The sequence below is a fragment of the Pinus tabuliformis genome, chromosome Q, assembly GCF_031772625.1.
Source record: "Pinus tabuliformis cultivar Carrire ecotype Pingquan chromosome Q, CPIR1, whole genome shotgun sequence".
In the NCBI taxonomy this organism is placed as follows: Eukaryota; Viridiplantae; Streptophyta; class Pinopsida; order Pinales; family Pinaceae; genus Pinus; species Pinus tabuliformis.
This window is the reverse complement of record NC_142296.1, coordinates 654,212,827-654,226,344: the sequence shown is the minus strand read 5'-3', so window position 1 is coordinate 654,226,344 and position 13,518 is coordinate 654,212,827. Positions and strand designations below refer to the sequence as shown.

General features: G+C 37.2%; 1 non-coding gene across 1 annotated transcript; it reads left to right on the top strand.

Moving 5' to 3' along the window:
- Nucleotides 1-4,843: 4,843 nt before the first annotated feature.
- LOC149221207 (U6 spliceosomal RNA) lies at nucleotides 4,844-4,946 on the top strand. The gene has a single exon (XR_016249781.1). It is a non-coding gene; the product is annotated as a U6 spliceosomal RNA (small nuclear RNA).
- The last annotated feature ends 8,572 nt before the right edge of the window (nucleotides 4,947-13,518 follow it).

The window sequence follows — 13,518 nt, the reverse complement described above, 5'->3', positions numbered from 1 at the left end:
TCAGCAATATTGAAAGATGGTGGACAAAAGATACGCAAGTTCAGGGTACTAAAATGTTCCTTATGCATCAGAGATTGAAACAAGTCAAACAAAGGCTTAAAGATTGGAATAAGAATGAATTTGGCAATATATTCGAAGACAAAAAAGCAGCAGAACGAAAACTACAGGAAATTAACCAAACCCTCATTACATAGGGCTTCACCAAGGAGAGAAAGGGACAAGTTGATTATGTTCAACAAGAATGGGAAGGCTTATGCAAGCAAGAGGAGATTTTCTGGAAACAGAAATCGAGGGTACAATGGTTAAAAGAAGGAGAAAAAAATACAAGGTTTTTTCATAAATCTACCATGGATCATAGGTCGCAAAACAGGATTTCAAAAATCAAAGATACTCACGGAAATCAGCTCACTACACACCAAGAAATAGAAATTGTTCTGGTTCAGCATTTCCAAGGCATAGCCGAGGAGCCTCTCATAGACAGATCTCAATTTATCAAGGACTTCACAAAGCACATTCCTAAGCTAGTGACAAGAGAAGACAATTATAATCTTAACAGGCCAGTGAATGAAGAGGAAATCAGCGAAGTCATCAAAGAAATGCAAAATGGGAAAGCTCCAGGTCCAAATGGTTTCAACGTTGACTTCTTCAAAGCATGCTGGGAAATAGTCAAGCAAGATATCCTCGATGTGGTGGAGGACTCAAGGAAAAACAAAATTGTTCTGAAGGCACTCAACACCTCTTTCATAGCCTTGATTCCAAAGCAAGAGAATGCTATCACACCAGACAAATTTAGACCCATAGCATTATGCAATGTGGTGTATAAAATTATTTCAAAAGTAATTGTGAACAGACTTAAGCCCCTGCTCCCAACTCTCGTGTCTGAGGAGCAAACTAGATATGTGGAAGGCAGGCAAATTCTTAATAACATCATTCAAGCTCACGAGGTGGTTCACTCACTTAAGAGTAATAAGAAGGTAGGTATGATCATTCAGCTTGACCTAGAAAAGGCTTATGATAAGCTGAGCTGGGCTTACATCAAAAAAATATTGATAGCCGATGGCTTTGACCATAACTGGATAAGATGGGTAATGGCCCTTGTAACCACCCCAAGTTTTTCAATCCTGCTAAATGGCTCACCATCAAAGACCTTTAAGCCCTCGAGAGGACTCAAACAAGGAGATCCGCTCTCACCCTTCCTCTTTATTCTCATGATGGAAGGGCTAGGCAATGCAATTAAATATGCCAAAGGAGAGGGCAAAATCCAGGGTCTCAAACTCACTTTAAATGGGGATGCCTTGACCCATCAACAATTTGTGGACGACACCATGCTGCAGGGTATACCCACGGTCAAGGAAGCTCAAGCCTTCAAACAAATCCTGAATGACTTTTCTATGGCTGCGGGGACAGAGGTAAGCCTAAGCAAATCAAAGATTTTCTTTTTTAATACTGATATTGCTATTCAGAGAAACCTCACCAGAATTCTAGGCTTCCAAAGAGATATGCTACCCTCCAGATATTTGGGAGTACCTCTAACAGACAAACCTCTAAGCAAGGTAGTTTGGGAGCCGGTTACTAATAAACTTCAGGACAAAATCAAGAAATGGACTATCAGGTCTTTGAATATAGCAGGATGGCTAGTGCTTACAAAAGCTATCCTACAAACTGTCCCCATCTTCATGCTCTCAGTCCTTCCAACTCCTAAAGGAGTAATGCAACACATCAGAAATATCCAAAGGGATTTTCTTTGGGGCAAAGGGGAAGAGAAAAAGAAATGGGCTTTGGTAGCCTGGGATAAAATATGTAAGCCAAAGATACATGGAGGTTTGGGACTTGATGACCCTGAAACCCTAAACAAAGTCTTGGGGGAAAAACTATGGTGGAGATGGCTAAAAGAATCGGTTTCCCCTTGGGCCAAAGTATGGAAACAAAAATATGCAAGCAATTGGCAAGAAAGGGATTACATTAGGATGACGGGACTCATCAAAGGCTCCCACATTTGGAACAAAGCTTGGGAAAATAGAGCCATAGTTCAGAAACACAGTTTCTGGGAGATTAGAGATGGAAACCTCGCTTGGTTTTGGGAGGATAATTGGCAACAAGAACCTAGACTGTTAAAAGAAGAATTTTTCAATCTCAAGAATGAAACTGATGATAAAGGGTTACTCAAAGTAAATGACTTTTGGGATCAGGAAAGAAGTGATGGAAAATGGAGAAAATGGAAGAACCTAGTTTACAGTGATGACTCCCCATTGAAAGCCCAGGCAGAAGCTCTTACAGTCATCTTGGAACAGAGAAAGATTCTAATATCAACATCTTCAAATCAACTAAGATGGGGTAAAAACAATGAAGGCAAATTTAACCTCAAAGAGGCCAAGCGAATAGCCCTGGGGCTAGACTTCCCAAACCCTGATAAGGTATGGAAGGACCTATGGCAGAACCAAAACTAGATGAAAATTAAACTATTCATGTGGTTAGTGCAGCATAAAAAAATTCTGACTTGGGAAAATCTCAGGAAAAGAGGGGTAGCTGGACCATCCAGATGCCAGCTATGTGAACTACAGGAAGAAACTATGGAACACCTTCTCAACCTATGCCCATTCACTTCCACCTTATGGAATTGGGTGGCTTCAATCTTTAGACAAACAGACAGGGACATTGGTAGCATTACCAATACTTTGAAGAATTGGAGGAAAAATTTCTCAACAAATGAAATAATCAACAAAGCGTGGGCTTTGGTTCTAGGCTTTATAATCTGGGATGTCTGGAAAGAACGCAACAATAGAATCTTCAAGAACAAGATTGGGTCACCACAGAGCATCATGACTCAGATCATAAGACAGCTCAAAGAGACTATAGGAACCCTTTTAAAAAATCTCCCTGATAACCAACCTCAAGATCAGGATGAGCAGATACTTCTAAATTTGGAACTGCAGGGGCTTTCCCCCAAGGGCACAAACAAGACAGTAAGTCATATAACAGCTGATAAGGAATTCTGGCAACCTCCACCTCAGGGTTTTATGAAATGCAATATAGATGGAGCCTCAAAAGGAAACCCTGGTATCGCTGGGTATGGAGGAGTTATAAGAGATGAAAGAGGTTTCATAAAAACCATCTTTTACTGTCATTTGGGGAAGGCCACCAATAATATGGCAGAGCTCATGGCCATGGAACATTGCCTAGAAATCCTGAGGGACTCAAATCTACACAACATCATAATTGAAGCTGATTCCGAATTGATAATTAATTCGGTCAAGAAAATTGGTAATGGATCAGCACCAGACAAAGTGTCGAGACATTGGAGGTTACTGCAAGTTTATCAATGCATTCAATCCCACCTGCAAAACATGAGAACCCTTAGTTTTATCCATGTGCGCAGAACAGCCAACAGATTAATGTATATTTTGGCAAACGAAGGCGTGCTCTGTACAAAAACCAATATAAGATATGACTGGATAGGGACTCCCCAAGGACATTTGAGGGAAAAATGTTCTAGACAGGCGACCTTAGACAAAGAGCTCTATCAGAGCAAGGAGAATAAGTAGGATGAAGACTGTGGGAGACAAAGAAATTTTGGTACACAGGGGAAAGCAGTATATGGCAAAGTGCGAGCAGGAGGTTAGGTATCCCTCTAAAGTCTGCATTTGGCCTTCAGGCGGGAAATTGCTCCTGGAACTTTATATATTAATGGTGCTCAGACTGAAGAATACAAATAGGATTAGGTGGGCCAAAGATACACTTATGGACCCTAATTACATCAAGATTAGAACATGGACCCTGAATCATTGGGACACGGATGCAGATAAAAGGGAAGCAGGTCAGTGAAATCGTAGCAATCCCATGCATTTCGCGTGGAGAACAGCAAGAAAGATAATGAGGAAACCGGACTCGAATTTATTTAGGTTGGATATTAATCTAGCTTCGAGTTTGAATCAAAGGTTAAGTTCCGTGCTAGTCGCACAGTCTCATCGGGATCACGAGCAAATGGTGGATTTCAGGCAGGTAAAGTGCTCGAAGGTTAGAGCCCCGGACGGACCCGAAATGCTTATTAAATACAGTTCATTGGGCTCATCGGGTCCGAATTGAAGGATAAAGGGTGTGCTTGTTAGCCACCCGAAATGATTCTCGACCGCTAGATCTGTGGAGGAGGATCGCACAGTCTTAGGAGGACTGTTTGTAATGTTTGGTGGGCCCTCAGCCCGTTGTTTGAGATGATGTCTCGGATACAAAGGCTTTGGTTGGCCTATCATATTGGTGGGCCACACCTCCGTGGTCTTTATTGTATATTATGTTTCTTTTTTAATTAAATGAATAGAAGGACCCACTCTTGCTTAAGCAAAAAAAAAAAGTGTTTATTTTTTACTAAAGACTTCATAATTTTAATTTAATTATCAATAATTATTAAGTAGATGGTATAGATTTAATTTCAATAGGATATTATAAAATATTTGTAATAATAGTTACAAATCAAAAATTGAGATTTATGTTAATAGTAGTTATGTTGTTTTTCCCTTTTAGTTGAATTGATTAAATAAACTAGCACAGCCACATTAATAAATGTGGATGATAAACGCATATTATAAAATTTATATTATAATAATAACTTTAACGTTAGGTTATGCATGTATTATTGGTTTTTTTATTTTGATACAAAGGACATGTAATTGTGTAATTATGTCAATAAGTGTGTTTATTTTGGACTAAAATTTCATAATTTTAATTTAATTATCAATAATTATTAAGTAGATGCTATGGATTTAATTTCAATGGGATATTATAAGATATTTGTAACAATAGTCACAAATCAAAAATTGAGATTTATGTTAATAGGAGTTATGTTGTTTTTGTCTCTTTGGAGACATCCGATAAAATTGGAACGATACAAAGAAGATTAGCATGGCCCCTACGAAAGGATGACACGCACAAATCGAGAAATGGTCCAAATTTAAGCCTCAAGGGTTAGCTCAGTTGGTTAAAAACTGTGCCTCGCCATCAGGAGGTCACAGGGTCGAATTTGCCCAAAGCCCTTGGGGTTAGGTCTTGCCAAAGGCCGAGGGACGATTAACCCAGATTTTTCCATGGACGTAGCGACCGCTCACTAACCAGGGTGTTTGTGAACCACACTAAAAAAAAAAAAAGGAGTTATGTTGTTTTTCTCTTTTAGTTAGGTTGATTAATTAAACTAGCACAACCACATTAATAAATATGGATGATAAACGCGGATAGACCCATATCAAACACATATATCAATTATCAAATTAATTTCATTATCAATAATATAAATATAAATATAAGAAACATATTAATAATAATTAATATTATATTATTATTATTATATTAAATAATTATAATAATAAATAATTATAATTATAATAATAACAATTATATTAATAATCATTTGATAAATAATTATGAAATAAACATTTAATAAAAATCAAATAACAATTTAAATGTGGTTGACACGAAATTCAACTTTAAACACTAAACGCTAGCCTCTTCCAAAACACACTGAGACTAATGACAAAAGCTGCACCAATTCAAATCAATAGGATAATGATTACGACCATTCACGCTTTCCAACCAATCCCTTCACTCACTATCTTGCATTTTTGCATAACGTTGAAAAGAAAAAAGCAGTAAAATATGTAAACCATCTATTGATTTCGCTCATGATAGTAGTAAATGTCAAACATGTTACCGCTCAAACTAGTAGGGGTCCTAAAAGGGGATCCTTGAATGGTTACTACTAGGCTAAGAGAAACAATGGAGTAATACCCCACTATCACCTTGGCTAAGGCTCCCTACTCTTTATGGATATTCACTAATGGGAGGAGGCCTATTATGATAAGGATCACGAAATGGATGAGCCAATGATAGGGCGAGGGGTGATCTTGGAAGCCTATTCACATAAGAGGCTCAAATATGTGGCTTGATTTTCTTAGAAGACAAGATAGAAGGCTCTCTAGGAAGCATTTGGGGGGAATTTCTAGGGTTAGGTTTTGAGTATGTGTCTTATAAAGGAGATCCCTAAGCCCTAGAATTCTTGTGGAAACTTGGGTTCCAGGTAATCTTTGAAGAATTAACCTTGATAGCGCATGGGACCACACAGAACCAAGTGGACTCGAGGTTCGGTCAAAGGGATAGGATTTAGAAACTAATGATATGCTTGACCTAATTGGGGAGGGGAGAGGGATCAAGGAATGAATTTTCAATGAAAGGCAATGCAAACATCCCAGTGAGGTTTCTAGCCTAAAGGAAACTAAGGGCAAGAATCGGCCTTCGATCTAGGGCTTGCGATATCTCAAGATCCCACTGTTGGAATTTCATGAAATTTGGAGGGCTTCTTGAGGACATACCAACACAGTTGTGGACCAAAAATCGAAGTATTTGGATGGTTATATCGTGAGATAATTGATTCCCTAGGTGACCTAGAAGACTAGACGTAGAGAAGAGGAAAGGGGAGAAGGAAATTAGGTTTAATGTGATCACCTTTGGGTGTATTGGTGCCTAATCCTTTGGGGATATTGGAGTCAGGTGGAATTATGACTATGGACCTTTAAATTTTTTAGGTCAAGGAGGCCTCAAAGACAACTTCGCTTGGCACTAGGGCAGCGACAAAAGTAGCTTCAAAGACTTTATACTTCGTTTTGCAAGATCAATGGCTTTTCAAGATGAATTTCAGTAATGAAACATCCCTAGGAACATTCGTTCATTATACATGGCCCATACATGAAGCATTCACTATCCAGAAACAAAATTTCCACAACTTCGCACAAGAGATGCAACAAATAATCCCTAGTATAGAGAAATCCCAGCAACAATGTATGTGACAAAATTAGAAAGAAAGAATAGCATTAAAGTGTACTTACATGTATAAGAATATATCCAACCATCCAAAAAACTTGCCATAAGAAGATTCAAGACATATGAAAATTATCCAAACATCAAAAATTCATTCCATGCTCCAAAAATTCGTCCTCCAAGAAGGATAGCAAAAATCTCTAAAGAGATACTAGTTCCAAATCCAAGTGATGATACAAAATGAATTCATGTCTCTCCTATTTATACACTCATTAGGAGTTCGAATTACCTAATTTGAGCCTAATTTGTAAATAACTAACTTTTGGTGACAAGCTCACCAAACTAGCTCATAAACAAAATAACAAGCCTCTCAAGAGGTCGAATAATCAATAACGTGTGTCGTTGGGCTCTCTAATAGGCCTAATGAAGTTTAAGAGTGCTAAAATGATGAATTTGACTTCCAAAATGGACAAAGGGTTTGCCCCTTGTTCTCCACATAATAAACTTGTGGTGCTCCCAATGGTTGTGAGGGCACACAAGTGACCTCATGGGTCTCCAAGTAAGTCAAAGATGCATGTAGACCATCTGTAAGGGCTTAAATAATTGTGTAAGTGTTGCCACATTAGCATACAAATGTTGGTAAATCTGCCAAGTGCATGGTACAACTGTGGGGTTGGATGGGAAAATTAGGCGAACCAGGTGCATCTTCATCGTCCAATAGGTGAATCTTGAGTAATCTTTGAACATCTCTAGGGATCCATGGAGTGTTGTCTACTATTGTGGAGGCACATGACTCTCAACACACACCATACATGTGTCAATGTATCCCTATGGAAGGTTAGGACCTCGTATAGGGAGACCAAATCCAACATGGAGACCACCTGCAATCTCGCATGAGATCCATTGTGTCCCCTAGCCTTCCAGTACAACAAGTCATCAAGGAAATCAAGTAAAAGAGCTTACAAACCATGGACAACAAGTGAGAACTTCATAATGGCATGCCCTTCCATAATGGCCTTTGGCATGTGCTAATGTCTCCAAGCTCCAAATGGGGTTAACCAAGTATCCTATTAGTTGGTTTCTACTTCTAAAAGGGGCAGTACGTCCAAAGTGAATCCTTTAAAAGGTGGTGGCATGTGGCAAAGGGATGAATGGATTATGAAATGAAAAGGGGGAGCCTTGGGCCACATGTTGGGGTACAAGGGTAGCTAGTAAAATGGATGCCTACACTTGGGTATATAATGTATAGGAGGGAGAAATAGTGGTACATGAGGTGCCCCAACCTTGATTTTTCCACCCTTCTTTTTATGCCTTTTGCCTTTTATGGTTTTTATTTAACTAACTACTCAGAGCTCAAGGGGTAAGAGCATGATGTGTGAGATATAGTAGTGGATACCCCTTTTAAGGTAGCGTGGTTCATTGCCCACCAGAGATTGGGATATATTTTTGCATAACCACATGCCACTAAAAACATCATACTCAAATCCCTTTCGAATTATTTTGTTAGAAATCTCACATACATCATGAATGCTAACATTTAGGCAATGCAAGGAATTAAATTGTTTATAAATTATTATTTTAAATTTAAATGGTTTATAAATTATTATTTTATAGTATTTTTTAATGGAGAAAAAAAAAACAAAACAAAACAATATATATATATATCTATATATATATATATATATATATATATATATATATATATATATATATATATATATATTGCAAAATCTTAAAAGCAAATGAATAATATATAATGAATTTTTCAAAAATAAATTCATATAAAATAAAATGAAATGAAATAAACATTTGTAAATTCATAAATTCATTTACTATAATCTCATTTGAATATATTAATTTTTTTTAAATAACATGTGAAACATTATTGATGGAATTTTAAATCTATAAGGCAGTGGAAGGAATTAAATTGTTTATAAATTATCCTTTTAAATGTAAATGGTTTATAAATTATTATTTTATAGGTTTTTTTAATGAAAAAAAATCAAAATATGGTGCAAAATCTTAAAAATAAATGAATAAAGAAAGCTACAGCATCAATCTCGCCAAGAAAGACGAGGAGCCAGACAATTAAAAATTAAGAAGATTATAGGTCCAATAGACCAATTTGGTCTCAGTGGACGTTAACCACTATCATCATCATCATCATCAGATAATGAATTTTTCAAAAATAAATTTGAAACCAAATAAACATTTGTAAAATTATAAATTCATTTACTATAATCTCAGTTGAATATATTAACTTTTAAAAAATATATAACATTTGAAACATTATTGATGGAATTTTAAATCTATAAATTTACAATCTTTTAATGCATAATATATTTTAAAAAATAATATTAAAAAAACCAATTATATATTTTTACTTCATATATTTTACTCATAATCAATTTACAATATAATGCATCTTAAATTTTAAAAATAAAAAAAAAAATACATTTGGAAACATCAACCATAATTTATTAATTTATTAATTTCACTATAAATTATTCATTGGAAATATTAACTATTATGCGCTAAATCAATGATGAGCTCAGTGTGCCTATAAAAAACAATGAAATTTTTTTTAACTTGATGCATGCTTAATATTTCTTTTTTTCAGAGAGAAAAAACCATCATAGCTTATATTAAGAGAATAAAATGATCTGAATACATAGATATGTTGGAAACAGATTTTCCAAATATACTGAAGGGTATCAGGTATTCCAAATAACTAATTACCGGATACCAAAATATAATATCATATCAGTCCAAAAACTTTCAGAATTGTCTTAGACCGATCAGCACATATTAACAGGCCAAACTGAAAAGATTTACAAGATTGAAACGCTTTCAAAAACAAAACATATCAACAATCCCTGATAAGAAACACATAATTGAGAATCAAGGTCCAAAATCAGCCATTTAGGTCATGACTTGCCAAAATTCGCAACAGAATAGAGTTCAGAGGCGCCCTTGAATCTTGAAAAATATTAGCATTCCTCCATTTCCACAAGAACCAATAGACAAGGATAAACAAAGTTCGCCGGGATAAACTCTGCTCGCTCCACCATTTAAAGCCATCCTGAACAGAGGAAAAGACTAGGTAAGGAAAACCAAAAGACAAAGAAAGTTCATACCAGATATGGAGAGATGAAGCACATTGGAAGAACATATGAAAATTTGTCTTAGTCGCATTCTAGCACATGGCGCATCTGCCCGGACCATGCCAACCTTTCTTTTGAAGGACCTCCCAAGTAAGGTTCCTGTTCCTGAAGACCAGCCACGAGAATAAAATCATTTTAAGTGGGCATGCCGCCTTCCATAGTTGAGGAGGAAAGAGCAGGTCGGAATTACACGAGAGGCCTGAAGACATTGAAGCATATAAATCCTTTACTCGAATAGGCTGAGAAGATCGCGGAAGAGCCCAGACCAGAGCATCCCTGGAGCCCGAACGATGAATCCCCAAGCCGTTTAGGCTCTGTAAAACAGAGTGCCAAAGGGGACGCATGGAGAGAGGCAAAAGTAAGTCCTCCCCTTCCTTCCATACAGGAGATGAGTGAGACCAAGTTTTAATCAGCTTGTCCCACGTGAAAATACCCTTTGAATGAAGGAAGGAAACCAAGCGAGGAGAGAAAGAGGAATCCAAACCATTAACTATGGAGTCGAAACCAATGAGAATGCTTGAGCCCGAGAATATTTGCCATCGTAAATTTTCCATGAAAAAAGGCTGAATTTTCCTGAAGCTTAACCAGATAGTAGACCCTTTTTTAATGCCCAAAGATTTCCTTTTGTACCAGGACTCCAAACTCCTGCCTTTTAAATATTTCATATTAATAACTTTGCTCCACAGACCCTTACCAAAGATACCTCTATGAAGGGACTTACAAAGAAGGGCTTTCCCGAAAGTCCTCATATCTAAAAGACCCCAGGCCCCCGCCTTCTTCGACTTAGAAATAGAATCCATCTTAACTAAATGAATCTTATTCTAAAAAGCTTTACCACCCCATAGAAAATTGGCAGTCAATGAGCTCATTTTGTTAATAATAGAAGCGGGAAGGAAATAGAGGTGGGCCCAGTAAATCGCCAATTGAGATAGAACTGCCTGCACTAAAATAAATCTGCCAGCTAAAGAAAGAAATCTTGACTCCCATCCAGAAATTTTTTTGTAGAAGCGGTCAATTAACCATTGCCAATCCTGTTTGGAATTACCTTTTGCCTTCAGGTTGAAACCCAAATATTTGAACCCTTCCTTGATCGAAACCGGGTTGATGCCGATCAGAGCAGCTATCCATTGAACAGTATCCATATTTGACTCATTGTGATACAGCGAAGATTTGTTCCTGTTGATAACTAATCCAGATGCTATCTGAAACTTATCAAGGATTTCATTTAGGCAATACCAGGTTGCCCTGCAGAGCATGGCAAAAATGAGGACATCGTCAACAAAGAGATTGTGTGATAGGAAAGTGTCCTTGCAGATCCTGATCGGCCGACATCTTCGTTCTGAAACAGCTTTGTTGATCTGTAGGCTGAGAGAGTTCATTACCAAGATGAATAGCAGAGGGGAGAGGGGACAACCCTGACGAAGTCCCCTCTCCGCTAGGAAAAAAGATGATGGAATTCCATTTATAATGACTGAATATCTGACATTTTCCACACACGCCATTATCCAGTTGATGCCTTGAGATCTCAACCCAATTTTTGCCAGCAAGATTCTTAAGAAGCCCCAGTCGACGCAATCATACGCTTTTTTCAAATCAATCTTTAGGATAGCCGCATCGATATTGTTTGACAACATTGAGAACAAACATTCCTGAGTCATGGCCACAGCATCCAATATGTTCTGGTCTTTTAAAAAAGCGTGCTGATCCCTTGTTATAAAGGAGTTAAGAACTGGCTTCATCCTTTCAGCTATAATTTTTGAAATGATTTTAAACAAAATATTACATAAAGAAATAGGTCTGTAGTCGTGAAAAGAGTCTGATCGATCCTTTTTCGGAATAAGAGCAATCAGCGTGGAAGATAAAGCACTGTGAATACTACCTGACATACGGGAGGCCTCCACCATCCTCAGCAAATCTAAAACCTTTAGACCGAGACATGACAAATGCCATTGACACTTTTAATCGCCCACACCCTTTATCACCAAGTACATCGCCCACCAGTGCACTTGTTAACTTTTAGTCACGTGCGTCAAAATGTAATATTCCCAAATATAATTATTTGTGTGACGATTTGTCTTTCTCAATTTAGGATATATCCAAGTTTGGTAGGGTCGTTGTTCACTAAAAATGTAATGCAAGTCTCGTCATGTATCTCGTGCTTATCTCAAACTTAGTTACGCACAATAATTAGAACACATCTTCTCCAGTTTGATAACATCCATTATTGTCATGATTTCAAGAACTATTATGAATTTTTTTATTGAAAATCAGCACTACTGAAAAGATTTTAGTTGAATAATTCCTCACATTTCAAGCCAGTAACGTTGAACGTGGAAGAAATGGACATCCACTCTTCTCAATTCTATTACTCCCTATCCAAATTTAATTTAGTTTTGATAGAAAGGCATCTAAGTTGTCAAAATTATCTATTGAGATTAGACCATGTAACCTTCACATCATGGAATTATTTAATAATACACCCCATCACCTTCTATTTTACACTAGTGAACATTATATATATATATATATATATATTCAATTAAATTTATTTTAAATAGTTTCCATCCAAATTGTATTTAAAGATATGATGGTCTTAGATAGAATGGTTTTGAGCCTATCTTAATTGTTGAGAATGAATAAAATAATTATAAAATACTATAACATGCTTCTTTATGATGCTTTAAGCCTGGCCTGATTGTTGAGAATGAATAGAATAGTTCTAAAATACCAAAAACATGTATAGAATAGTTCTAAAATACCAAAAACATGTTGAGAATGAATAGAATAGTTCTCACATAAGCCATTGATGGAAAAGAGAGCAGATAAATACAAAGAAATTACAGCCAAGATTATGTTATCGGAGGACATGGGCAAGGGCTAACGAGCCTGCCATAGGGCATTAAATGCCCGCTTAGTTGCAAGCTCGATAGCCCGATAACACACCGCGCTTATTTTTTATTTATCTACTCACCCCGCGCGTGTTATCGGGCTATCGAGCTTGCAACTAAGCGGGCATTTAATGCCCTATGGCATGCTTGTTAGCCCTTGCCGAGGACATGAAGCTCTAATATTCTTAATTAATTTCTCGAAATAAGCAATCTGTGATTGAATAGCATTGTATGTATCGACGAATCTTAGTGGGTGAGGAATGCAGATCCAGGGAACTCTATTGCTATGCGCAAGGGCTTCTGCAATCATGGCTAGCATCCATACACCAGCGCGTGGCCTTATCCGACAACCAGCTATTTTAACGTATGTCTTTCTTCTTTTAGGTGAGATGTCTTTCAGATCCCATTTATTACTTTCTTTTGGCGTTTAGCTTGACATAAATGGCTTCTGCAGTGGCACGTGGCTCTTGGACTTGTTCCATGCCCTCGACGCGTGTTATAGTTTCGAATGGTGAGACGTTTCATGTCTCATTATTTCGAGTTTTTGGCATTTAGCGAGTCCTCTGCAACAGGCTCTATGTCATTGCCTTTCCGACATCTTGCAACCTTCCCTGAACTTTCTAGGCCATTTCCTTACACGCGTCCCTGCCCTAAAGATAAGAGTCAAG